The 12,267-nt window shown below is 37.6% G+C and overlaps 1 non-coding gene across 1 annotated transcript; it reads left to right on the top strand.

The window, feature by feature from the left end:
- Positions 1-4,591: 4,591 nt before the first annotated feature.
- On the top strand, positions 4,592-4,698 carry LOC131235916 (small nucleolar RNA R71). The gene has a single exon (XR_009166429.1). It is a non-coding gene; the product is annotated as a small nucleolar RNA R71 (small nucleolar RNA).
- The last annotated feature ends 7,569 nt before the right edge of the window (positions 4,699-12,267 follow it).

Here is a 12,267-nt window from a genome sequence, read left to right as displayed (position 1 = left end):
ACCATCCAAACAGTGATCCATTTTAGGGTCGTCAGTCCTAAATCTCTCATACGATCATATGTTTTTAGGTCATTGCAAAAGGCTCGTCACCAATCAATGCACGCCTATCATACCTTCGTTACTACACCAAGGCTCGTCACCTCAATGCGGTATCCAGGCATGCTCGAGGTCACTACAAAGGGCTCGTCACCAATCAATGTAGGCCGACAGCACGAATATAGTGTCCCATACCACCATAATCGGCTCACGAGTTTGGTTGCTCACTGGTCACTACGGGGAGGCTCGTCACCCCAGCGTAGGCCGACAGCTCGACCACGGTGTCCCATACCACCATGTCCGGCTCATGAGTCTTAGCGGATCAAGGTACCATGGTTAATAGGATTTCATTGGTAAGTTTGGTACCCTAGATTCAAATAGTAGCGTCCATACATGGTGAACATACATCGGACAATCGGGTTACTTGACGAACTCGACTAGCACGAGCGCACGTTGGGTTGAATGACATAGAGTGCGCAAACACTCCGCGTGGCCAAACCACTGCCGACAACTCTAATACGACTCGGGTTCGTCTAATCACGTCCTTCGTGGCGAAAGCAACCTCAACCACGATGTTAAGGTCGATTACCGATTTCCTGGACTAATTCATAGTCCCAAACACATTCCACTACAACAGATATTCATATCTACAATTTAGAATAGTAATGGAACAACAACTCAAATCATGTAGTACATAAGCATTTGAAGAATATCAACTTAACATGGATTTTAGCATAAGTAGGACTTGAAATTAAACAACAAGGAATGTAACTTGCATGAAGGAAATCATACACACTAGTGGGAGAGTTGAGAATCGCTTCTCAACGCCCATACTAGGTTGATATATCACACTTTAGATCATTCAGACATTTCTACAAACACTTAGAATACATAGTTCAACATACATGTCGTATGTTGAAATACACACATTTGGACAATTCCTTTTACCAAGGAGTTGTCGCACATACATCTAGCATAAATACACGACAAATAATTATGCCAATCACATGTTCATATTTTATACGCATACGGTACTTTATACATGCACATAGAATACACAAATCTCAATATATCACATGCATATCAGGAACGCAAAATAAACATAACATTTGGCATGTGAAATCTCATCCATAGCAAGAATAAACCATTCACTGGCATTGAAAGCCTTGAAAACCATAACCTATACGATTAAAGTCCGCACCTTAATCCAGAAAAGAACACCGAACTGATTTCAGACGATATGTCTTCGTCAACGGCGACAGAATAACCTAAGGCAAGAATAGGAATGAGATACAACATCACAAAGACTATTCTAAGCTCTAACACAGATTAGGGTTAGGTTAACTTACCCAAAGATGAACTCAGAATCGCCGGAATAACGATTCTAAAGTGAAGGTTTAAGGATGAAGAAGAACAGGAAAGAATCTAAGATGATTCACCAACTTCTCTCTCACTTTCTCTCTCTTTTCCTCTCTCTTTCTTAGCTAGGGTTAGGAAATTCGTATGGAAAAGAGAGCTAGGGTTTTAAGGTCTATAAATAGGCCTAACATTGATGAAAATAACCCCAGGGCTAGGGTATACTTAGGGTATAACCAAAACAAGCCTCTCTCGATCCAACGAAGTACTTCCTATGGGCTTATTACCACGAAAGGTCGGACTTAAGCTCACTGACCATGGATCTAGGTCAAGTTGAGTTTTCGTACCGATCGGATCTTCAGATCAGCCGTGGCGGACCACACTCAAAACAACGGTCACCGAATCTCGATCAGGTCCACAAGCATAAGGACATGCCTAGGCCACCTTCCATGATCAGAGGGTGAAATTGGGTCAAAATCCAACGGTCAGATAGCTTAAAATCGTCGCGCAAGCGACACGACTCAGATTTCATAAAATCTTAATATATTTCCAACCGTTCTCACACTCTTCACTCCAGACTCAAACAAATCGACCCAGAACATCATCTGGACTTGATTTTTGAGGTGATGGCCAAGCCCAACATGGTGACCGCAACAGCCTAAGATCATCGCTATCGGACTTTCAACGCGCGGTCCAGGTCTGATCCAGAACTTCCAAAAATTCCCAAGAGCAACGCTGGCTTTAGCGATGAATCCCGATTTCGAGTAACCTAGCGCTCACTATTCTACAGATTTAAGTCATGGAGATCAAATTTAAAATGATTCATCCCATGTGGCGATCATGCCTCTTCTTTTAGATTTATCCTTCTTAGGACATTTTGCAGCTAGATGCCCATATTCAGAACAATTGAAACATTGAGAGTCTTTAGATTTAGATTTCCAATTTCCTTTTCTTTTGTCAATAGGTTTTTGAAAATCAGATCTATTTTTATTTTTAAAAATCCTATAAAACTTTTTAGCAATCATAGCCATGTCATCCTCATTTTCTTCATTATCTGAGTCTTTTGATTTGGATTTTGAGGACTTTAGGGCTATGGATTTACTTTTGGAAGCTTTGAAATTTAGCTCATAGGTTTATAGAGATTCCACTAATTCTTTTACATTCATTATATCAGTGTTCCTCAATTCTTGTATAGCGGTAACTTTAGAATTGAACCTGTCAAGAAGCGATCGTAAGATTTTTGCATACACCTTGTTTTCACAGACTTTTTCTCTAAGACCCCACATGGAATTAACAATGTCATTTAGTTTAGTGAAGAAGTTCATGAATGATTCGTTTTCTTCTATAAGGATTTCTTCAAACCTTGTTGTAAGGATTTGAATATTAGATTTCTTGACAATGTTAGTTCCTTCGTGTGTCATTTCAAGTATATCTCAAGCTTATTTTGTTGTATCGCACGAGATGATTCTTTTGAACTCGTCTGGTGATAAAGCACAAGTAATATCAGTGCTTTTGCATTAGCACTACTTTCTCTTTTCTGACCTGGAGTCCACATATTATAAACTTGTACTTTCATGGACTTAGTTCCATTTTCATCCACTACTTCCAACATTGGAGGGACCCATTGGATCATTGTGGCTTGCCACACACTTTTATCAATAGATTTGAGGAAAATCCTCATTCTAGCTTTCCAATAAGAATAGTTCTAGCCATCAAAGGGAGGTGGCCTGGAAATGGATAGATTATCGAAATTTGACATTCTAATAGCTCTGGATTTAGCTCTAGGAAGTTAATCCCAAAAAGAGAAACCCCACTTTGATACCACTTGAAAGGACGAGCTATAGATGTCCTAAAAGGGAGGGGAATAGGACAATGCCAAATATTTCAATAAAATGTGAAATAATAAATCAATGAAAACAATTTTGTAAAGTATTGAATTCTTGATATCAAATAGTTCGTAAGACAACCTTACACCTAAAAGATTTAGGTAGGACAACCATATGTTACGACGTCTTTGAAATCAAAATATCAAACTAATGCAAAGAATAAGTAAATCACAATAATAACACAAATAATAACATCCAATCACCATAATGCATAAAAGAGTTATAATGGTTCGGTGCCTCCATGCAATCTACTCCACTCCCAAAATTACTACCTTCACAATTTTGTCTTTCACTATTTTAAGATTTTTCAGGTTCACCTTAACAACCTTATACAGTTATTGCGATTTTTGCGGGCTATCACAATCAAACCCACTTTGTGATTTTACGGAATCACCACAAACAAACCTGCTGAGATTTCCAGACTATCTCAGAAAAACCCAAACTGAAATAATTTAAAAGACAGTACTTATCTTTGATTTAGCGAGTCGAAGTTGTAGCTGTAGCTTGAATGCAACGATCTTCTTCTTGGGATATTGATGAAGTCTTTGTATGAGTTCAACCTAAAAAGATATAAAGGGATCTAATAGATTTTTAATAAAATGAATGAAACCATATTATTGCAAATTCAATTCTCCCTTTTCTCCAATCACATTCTTCGTCTCAAGCCCTTGTATGGCCTTTGTAAGGTCTTAAAAGGCGTTACACATACCCTGATTGAAAAGCTCTTGATTTTGAAGATGCTTTAGAATCGAATCCTCTTGAGGTTTTCCTTAATTTGAAATTTGATTAAAGAATCCTTGAGGAGTAGCTGTTTGTCGATTCCTCCAACTGAAGTTTGGATGATTTCTCCAACTAGGATTGTATGTATTGGAGGTGGGTCCATTAAAAGGTCTGTGGTAATTATTCACGGCATTAGATGGCTCATTTAGTGCCTCTTGAAAAGTAGGTATTGTTGGACAATTTTCAGTTGTGTAAATGTTACAACCACAAATACCGCAAATAGTTTCCTTAGCCTTATCCTTCTTTAGTTCCATGCCCTCAAATTTTCTTATGAGATTAGCCACTTTAACATTGATATCATCATCTTTCAAAAGGTATATTTCGCCCCTCTCCTTTGATTGAGTAGGCCTAGAGGTGGTGTTCGATTTTGGGGAGATGTCCCATGATTGTGCAGTTTCAGCGAGTTTGTCAAAGTAATCCCACACTTCATCGACATTTTTGTTTATGAACTCCCCATTGCACATTGTCTCGACGAACTGGCACATGGGAGATGTCAGTCCATCATAGAAAAGTTTGTAATATGCCACATTTCAAAACCGTGTTGTGGACATGAACTGACAAGATCCTTGAACCACTCCCAACATTGGAAGAATTTTTCATCTTCCTTTTGGGCGAAATTCATGATTGACTTTCTAATGGTGTTTGTTTAATGATGTGAAAAAAATTTCTCTATGAACTCCTTGCCATGTCATTCCATATGCCAATAGATCGAGGACGTAGTGATTGTAACCACGTCTTAGCTTTCTCTTTCAAAGAAAAGGGAAAGAGTTTCAGCCTGACCATGTCCTCAGACACATTAGGAAAGTATAAAGTGGCTATGATTTCATCAAACACTTTCAAATGTAGATACAGATTTTCAGATTCAATCCCTTGGAATTTTAGAAGGAGTTGGATCACCCCTGGCTTGAAATCCATATATCCCGTATTTTCTGAAAAAACCATGCATGAGGGCATGCTCACCTCCGCCAGTTGTAAATAATCTCATAAAGTACGAAGCAGAGGTGCTTGATGCACCTCAATCTCATCCTTGACTTCCTCAACCCTAGGTCGAGGTGGATTTGGAAGTTGATTGGCCAGTTGATTGGCAGCCATAATTTTTATTAACTCTGTGGATCTCGAGTGGTGTCTAATCCTATGATGGATAGATAACCCCTCAACCAATCCTCCTTTACTCAAAAGATGTCGAATGTTATCATGGACCCACTTGGGCATAAAAGACTCTCAGCCCTCAATTTCAAAATCTAACCTAAACCTAAAAGAAAGAAGGGAAGTAGAAATCTAGAAATAGAAAGAGATAATTAGAAAGAAGTTACCAAATTAGAAGTTTCTATATTGGGATCTTGCGAAAAGAAAATGAAACAAGTTAGTTTCTAAAAAAATAAGAAAAGTTTCTAAAAATAGAAAGTAGAAAAACCCTAATCTTAAACTAATTTCAAAACTAGTTAATCTCAAAAAAATGCAACCGGTAGTCTCCGGTAACGACATCAAAAACTTGTTCACAACCCCAAGTGTAAAGTCGCAATGCAGTAATAATTTCGATGAGACAAAGGTGAAATCCACAAGGACTAATCTTGTGAGTATTTTGAAAGCAACTAGAAGTATAACTAGAAAAAAATGTGAATCTAAATCTAAAATAAAGGAAGTAATTGTGAGAGATTTAATTAGAAACTTGAGAAATTCAAAGGTGGGAACTAGGGATTCCAAGGATCCACTTGTAAAAATTAGGGTGATACTATGCTTGATTTAAGGACACAACTGGAATCAGAGTCCTATCTTATCTAGTTGGAAAATATAGCATTAAAACCAAATCTAAACTTCCTTTAACCTAATTCTCAATGGATGAGAGTTGTGAGGATTGGAAGTAATTCCATCACTTAGCCATGCCCTGGAGAAATGGCAAACAACAGGATATACCAATTTCACAAACATAGGAGAATTATGAATATTAGAAGGGATTCCATCATCTAATCATGCCTAAGAGACGATGGTGAACAACAGGATTTCCAAATTTTGTGATCTCAAAGCATGAAAGGAAGATACTCAAAGCTATTATAAATCTACTGTAATTTGAGTCACAATAAACCATTAAAAACTAAAATTATTCCTTAAATATTAAAGTAGAATCAAAGTAAGTTCAACATAAACATGAATCAAAGCAATAGAAACATCCCATCATGCTACAAGCTTCACCTCATAACCCTAGCTAAGAGGTTTGGCCAACCATAGACATGATTGGATCTAAAACCCTAGAAGAAAGCATGAAAAACTAAGGAGAAAGAGAAGAAAAATGCTTGGCGTTGGCTCTCCACCCTTGTACTTCACTCCACCAAACCCTAGATGATCCCTGGGGACTCGTATTTATAGTTGTACAACACCTGCTTTCGCACCGACTTGAAAAAATCTAGAAACCGCCTCAAATTTATGCAGTTTTGATTCTATCTATCGAAGGACATATCAAAGACACTTCGATAGAATTGAAACTACATAAATTTGAAATTCTTGAGTTTGGCCTGAAACCTTCGATGCATCTAAGTTCCTTCAATTAAACATTCGATGCATCTAAGTGTCTTCAATAGAATCGAAGTCTATTTTTGTAATTTTTCAGAACTTTGTTTTTCTGGTCCCGGAATCTGTTTTCAGGTCAATTTTCAGGATTCTTTTTCTTCACTTCAAATATTCAATTCTCTTCATTCATCACTTGGTTTCCTTAGATCTTTGGCATGTGAATTCTTCAAGATCCACCCCTTGCCTTGGTGATTCTTGAGCATTAAATCCATGCTTTTAGTACCCTTTTCAATCCAAGCTCTTAAATTCACCTTGCATCACAAACATGAGTAAATAGGACATAAAGCATTATCATGTTCATAAAACCAAGATATAAATGGGGGATAATATGCAATATTTGACCCTCAACAATTACTCTATCAAAAATAGTTTAAAATAACTTTGAGAATGAGAATGCAAAAAGCTAAAAAAAATAAAAATTACAACACAACTACCTTAAGGAAGCATAAAGTATCTCTCTATACCACACAATATAAGACTATGAACTTTCATTGTTTAAAGATTAAGAGAAAGCCTCTATTTATAGACAAGGATCTGTGTAGTTCAGCTGGCCTGACATTCAGTTCAGCTGTCCGAACTTCAAAGATTACGTTCCAATCAGAAATCAAAAATCACTGGATAAAATCTTTCAAAAGTTCGGTTGGCTTAAGCACATGTTCGACTGGTCGAACCCCAAGTTGGGCTGGCCGAACAGGAGGTTCAGCTGGCCTAACTGGTCCAAAATCTAATTTTTGTTCCATTGCTAGAAATGTGACTGAACCCGGCTTGGGCTGGCCGAACTTTCCACAAAATGATCCGAACCTACCACAAAAGGATCTTTTGAGTTCTGTCTTTTTTACTGAATCTTTTAGGGTTGGTCCAAATAGTTAGGTTAACCGAACCAGACATCGGACTGGCCTAACTTGAGTGTATTTAACAAGAAATATAATTCTAAATATGCATGAGTGAAATACACATAACCTATGGTTAAACTAGGTTTACACCACCTATAGGTTGATTCATACGAAATATTCTGAACTTCGAACCATGAATGATCTTGCATTGAGATGTTGAGTCTTCTTTCTAAATGCTTAATCGAGTCGATAGCTTATCTTCAGTCGAGCTTGTATCGTAACTGGACTACGAAATTTGACAAACTAAAATGTGTTTTAAGTATAAGCACTTACATAAAACATTCACCATAAGGCACAAGGAGTTATAGTGGTTCGGTGCTTTAAAAACCACATCTACTCCACTCTCAAAATTACTACCCTCGTAATTTTGGCTTCCACTATAACAAGGTTTTCACATGTTCACCTTAACAACCTTATACAGTTTCTTGTGATTTTCACAAGCTCACCACAATAAAACCCTTTTTCTAATTTTCACGGGCTATCACAAACAAAAACCCACTTTGTGATTTTCACGGGCTATCACAAATCAACTCACTGAGATTTTCATAAGCTATCTCAAAATAACCTAAAATGAAATAACGTAAAATAATTATCTTCAACCATTTATTTGAAGATGTAGTAGAAGCTTGTAGCAGAGATCTTCTTTCTTGAATGTAGAGGAGGTAGAGTATATAGGGTTCTAAAGAATTTTAGAATTGAAAAACTCAAATGTAAATAATTCAATTCTTTTAAATCTCAAGAGGAGTATAGACTACTCTTTAAAATAAGATTAAAATAATCTTGAGAAAGGAAATTGAATAAGCTTAAAAAGAATTTATAAATACCACAACATTAGCTTGCCAAAGACCTGAGCTTCTCTCTCACTTGCAGAATGTTTAGAGTGATTTTTCGTTGTAGTATAGAATGAGAGAAGGCATCTATTTATAGCCAAAGGGATTGGAAATTCAACTACCCTAAGAATAGGTTCGATTGGCCGAATTCCACCGAATTTGTTCCAACGGCTATCGCATTGCGCGGAATAAAATTTATCTAAAATTCCGCTGGCCCAAGGTGAAATTAGGCTGGCCGAATTCTCATAAAATTTAAAAGTTTGCATTGCTAGATTTGTACCCGAACTTCACTCAGGCTGGCCGAATTTCAAGTTAGGTTGACCGAATTTTCAATAAATTTTGATTTTTAGCCTGAACTTGAAATTAGGTTAGCCGAGGAAGATAGGCTGGCCGAACTCCATAGAAAATACACTATAAATAACCCAAGATGAATGGATTTTTTAAAGTTGTTAGTGTCAAATATTGCATATTTTCTCCCATTTATATCTTAGTTTTATGAACATGATACTACTTAATGTTATATTTTATGCATGTTTGTGTTGCAAGGTGAATCTGAGAGCTTGGATTGAAAATAATGTTAAAAGCATGGATTTAGTGTTCAAGAATCACCAAGGCATAGGAGGGATCTTAGGAGGCCAAGAACGGATAATTCTCATACCAAAGATCCAAGGAAACCAAGTACAAAGGATAGAGAAAAGATTGGCAAAAGTACAAGTTAAATAGTAGAAAAATAGGACACTTAAGTGCCACCTAAGCCAACTTCGGTGCCATCGAAAGTGCACGAAACAGTCCAGCAAGAAAACAACTTAATTCGGTGCCACCTAAGCTTAATTTGGTGCCACCAAAGCCAATTTTGTGATAAATTTCAAATACTCGATTTTGGTGCCACCAAACCAACTTTGGTGCCACCGAAATCGCATAGAATTGACGACGCGGATTGCGTAACTTGAGGCGGTTTGTGGAAATTCTAAGTCAGTACGAAAAGCAGAGTTTCACAACTATAAATAGGAGTCCCTAGGATGTTCCTAGGTATCTTTTAGGGTTTAAGGAGTCGAGTAAAAGGGTTAAGCCGCCGTCCAATAGTTTTCTTTTTCTTTCTTAGTTGGTCTTTATGTTTTGTTTAAGAGTTCTTAGTTTAATCATGTCTATGGCTGGGTAAGTCTCTTAGCTAGGGCTAAGAGGTGAAGCTTGTAGTGTGATTGAGATGTTTACTTTGCTTTAATTCATGTTTTGTTGAACTCTTATGGATTCTAGTTCTTTATTAAGGAATATTTTTTAGTTTTTAATGGTTTGTTGTGACAAATTACAATAGATCTGCAATAGTTTTGAATATCTTCTTTTTCTGATTTGAGATTGTGAAATTAATAATTCCCGTTGTTCACCATCGTCCCTTGTGCATGGTATGATGATGGAATCCTTCCTAATCTTCACAATTCTCCTATGATTGGTTATGGGGTTGGTATATCCTGTTATTTGCCATCGTCCCATGGGCATGGTTAGATGATGGAATCACTTCCAATGCCCACAACTCTCATCCATCGAGACTAGGTTCATGAGAAGTTCAGAGATTCAATTATCTCTATTTTCTAATTGGATAGGATAGGACTCTAATTCCAGTTGGATTTCCTTAAACAAGCAAGGTAGCATCCTCAGAAGCTACAAGTGGATCCTTGGCACCCTAGTTCCTTTTAATTGATAATTTAAACGTTATTCATAATTACTCATTTAAATTTAGATTTCTTCTTTAGTTCTTCATCTAACTTTAGCTCTAGTTAAATTCAGAAGACACACAAGTTCAGTCCTTATGGATTCGACCTCACCGGTTGTTTAGCCAATACAAAGTTCAACTTTTCTTGAAACTAAGCGACATCTTCTTGAGATGATAAGCCAATCTTGTGCTGATCTTCAGACATGCAGATTAGTTGCGATCTAATCGTACTTGCGATCTAACTGGTATTACTTTTGTCTCACAAAATTTAACAACCATATGTGTATTAAACATATAAGCACTTATAGAGCTATATAATGAGATTCGAGTGGGCTAAAAGCCGCTATAAAATAGTCATGACTACAGTTGAATTTGTACAACTCGCATAAGACAGTGTAGAATACAAGCTCCATAAAAAGTTTATTAGAATGGAGTTTATAGATTTATATGATCTGACTAAGAAAGTTTCTCACTGTGAGGAACTGCTCCAAGAAGAATTTAGACGAGAAAATTCATCATTAGGGACGTATTATAACAACCCTAATTATGAAATTACGATTGCTGAAGTAGTGGCCAAGAAACCATTGATATGCTCAGCATTAGTCAAAGAGAAATTGACCACTCTGACCACGTAGAAGGCTCATAAGGTGTACCTTCAATATAACACAAGCTGAAGAAATATTTGATATATTGTTGGTCGAGAAGTTCGGTTCCCATAAATCATAAAGTACCTCTGGCCGATGAATTACAGAAGATTGAATATTGTAAATGGTATGGGTCTCGATCCTATTCCACTAACAAATGTGTTGTTTTCAGGAACGTCATTCAAGACCACATCAATTGTGGGCTGTTGAAGTTTTCTAAGAAGGAAAAGGAGGCGATGTTAATCGATACCAACCCATTCCCAGCTAATGTGGAGGCAAACATGGTCACTGCCAATCTGAGGGATCATCTGAAGATAAAGTTCAATCTCAACCCGAGTGGTCCACCAGGAATGACCAACTAACCTGTGCAAGGACATAGCTGGATTCCTCACACTGATCAATCGACCACTATCAGAGGGAGGCACCAATGGCACCAAGGTTCTCGAATTTGTGATCGATGTGTGTTTGAAATGGTGTTTCGATCAGAAAAGTCTCCTGAAAGGGAAAGAGAATACCGCAACAACAGTCGACATCCTCAGCCTCTAATCACCCCTTATGCTAGGGAACGCCCCTGACAAGGATGGTTAAGCCTCCCACCACACATGAAGGGGTGTGTAAGAGAGTTATTCACCCAAAATTTTCAGCAATACTAGAGGTTCTTACAAAGACTCAGAAGTGTCGATTGCAAAGGCAGAGAGCTGCAGCAAAGAGAGAAATGGAAGGAAAAATCTTCCAATTGGAAGCTAAGCTTCCGCAACATTTTGGAAAGTCCCCATGCTTGATGAGTCAGTGGTTGTAAATGCAGTCGAAGTTGTGATTCCAATTGTTGCACAACAAAGCCAAAATGTACACGGTAACATAGCCCCTTTAAAAGATCCCAAAGAGGATGATAGTTGCGGTAACCAGTCGGACTACCTCAGCAAAGACTACTTTTCGACAGAAGAGTGGTTAGCCCAGGGACTCTCGTCAACCATGGATGGTCGAGAGAATTCCCCAACTATTGATCTCTTAGCCGAACTTGTGATAGGGGAACACCCTAATCAGATCGAAGAAATCAAATCTGAAACACTAGAGGGGCAAGGTTTGTGTTCACCACCCCAAGTATAGGGTCGCGATGTAGTAAAAATCTCGATAAGACTGAGGTTGAATCCACAGGTACTGAACCTTGTACGTATTCTGAAAGTAACCAGAACTAGAACTATAAGAAGATGTATCTAAATCAGGAGAATTTAAGAGAATAATGATGAATTATTTAAACTAAAACTTATAAAATTCAAAGGTGGGAAACTAGGGTTTCCAAGGATCCACTTGTAGCAATTAGGAAGCTACCTTGCATGATTCAAGGACACAACTGGAATCAGAGTCCTATCTTATCCAGTTGGTAAGAAGAGATTTGTCAGATCTCTAAACTTCTCATGGATCTAATCATCAATGGATGAGAGTGGTGAAGATTTGGAAGTGATTCTGTCACCAAACCATGCCCAGGAGACGAAGCAAACAACAGCAATTTACCAAACCCACAACCAATCATAAGAGAATTGAGAAGATTAAGAAGATTCCATCACCCTG

Source organism: Magnolia sinica, chromosome 19 (genome assembly GCF_029962835.1).
Source record: "Magnolia sinica isolate HGM2019 chromosome 19, MsV1, whole genome shotgun sequence".
NCBI classification, from domain to species: domain Eukaryota; kingdom Viridiplantae; phylum Streptophyta; class Magnoliopsida; order Magnoliales; family Magnoliaceae; genus Magnolia; species Magnolia sinica.
This window is presented reverse-complemented; position numbering and strand designations above follow the sequence as displayed.